We start from the raw sequence: 1,696 nt of genomic DNA, 5'->3' as shown, positions 1-1,696 counted from the left end.
TTGGTTTGAGAGAGAAGTAAAGGAAGCCATCTTTGTGAAGAAAAACCGTCCACCATTAAACAGAGGTGGAGGCCTCTGTGTCCAGTTGTCCTCCTCCTCCAATGCTGTTATTGCAGGTATGACTCCGCCCCCTGTGAGCAAAAGGTGTGAATAAGGGTCCCAATGATACCAACACAAAGAGGGAAAGAGAGACAAAAACGAGGGGACTTTGAGCCCCGCTTGCATTCACTACACACACATAACACAACACGGGTCAGGTGATGGGACACATGACCCTCTATGAACAATAGAGCTAATCAAGCCTATCGTTAGTCGATGGCCCTCTTTTGCATGTGACTAACCTGTTTGTCCAGGTGGAGGCGGAGCTTACAAGGCTGAGTTCACCTGAAACTCATCAGACTGAAGAAGTCTCTTGGAGGAGAGACGAAACGTTTCACTAAATAAGAACCATCCAGAGGAACTACTGATTTTTTCTCTTTGATGTTTTTAGCAGCTGTTCTGTGGCGTCACCTGAACAGATTTTGTTTAACCTGCATCAGACGTTTTCCAAAGATAATTACAAATTTCAGTGAYTTATTGTCAGCAGCAGCTAATTTTAAAAGTGTGTGCGAGTTAGCAGGCAGTGCGCCTACAGGGTACAGCATCATGAAACCAAAGCGCACAAGGACAGGTGCGACCTAAATGAGCTTGAAGTGAGAGTCCTGAATGGACGAGCAGCCTGGCAGTGAGGTGCACGCACCATCAGAGGCCTTCAGGCATCAATCTTTCCTGCTGAGGCTGTCACAGAAACATCGGGCTGCTGGCCAGCAGGCAGGTGCTGAACTCGCTCAAGGCAGATGAGACTAAATGTCGGCCAACCTGTTGTCATCCTCTCACAATTACCAACAACTGGCCTCACGGTAACGACAGCTTCATTATCATTCCATTCAGACACATGCTGCTCACATGGAGCTGGTGTCATTCTGCTGGAGCAACAAGCTTTGCCAGTGTTTCACTAAGTCCAGATAATTCTCCCAGGAATGCACGTGGCCAGCCAGCTCTCAGGCTGGTTGGGTCAAATTGTGTAAAGAATAAAGTCTTATGATATTGTGAGAGTTCACAAAAAGTGCTCAGAGTGTAGAGAACAACTCTCAGCTACCACCTGATCAAACTTTACTTCAGTCTCTGTACATCTAAGTCACAGCAACTCATGCATTTTTCATAATGTGCCACACATTTTCTATGGGAATCAGCTCTAGACTGCAGGCAGGCCAGTCTTTATACCTGCACTCTAATATTACAGACCCATGCTGTTGGAACATGTGCAGAATGTGGCTTAGCTGGTCAATAGGGGGCGCAAGTTCACCGCCCCCCCTGTATTTTTGGCACACAAAAATAAAATAAAATAACAAAAGAAAATGTTATAAATGTTTCGACAAAATATCATATATATGTTTTCTGATAAGCAAAATAAATAATTTATAGTTATTGATGTGTAAACTTCTATTTTACGCATGAATGTTTTCATGTGAGTGACGTCCAGGTCACGCGGGGGTTCGGCGCTACAGATTCCCATAGAAAATTCATTGTAAGGTTTTCGACATGCGCAGTAAGTCCCCAATGCAAAAGAAATGGACGCCTTGTGTTCACAGCTGACCTGCGAACACAAGCGTGGGTTCACCCCGTGTTGACGACTCAACGACTGTCAGGACTTGGT

This window comes from Austrofundulus limnaeus, unplaced genomic scaffold (genome assembly GCF_001266775.1).
Source record: "Austrofundulus limnaeus strain Quisiro unplaced genomic scaffold, Austrofundulus_limnaeus-1.0 Scaffold323, whole genome shotgun sequence".
NCBI classification, from domain to species: Eukaryota; Metazoa; Chordata; class Actinopteri; order Cyprinodontiformes; family Rivulidae; genus Austrofundulus; species Austrofundulus limnaeus.
Note: the sequence above shows the minus strand (reverse complement) of the source record.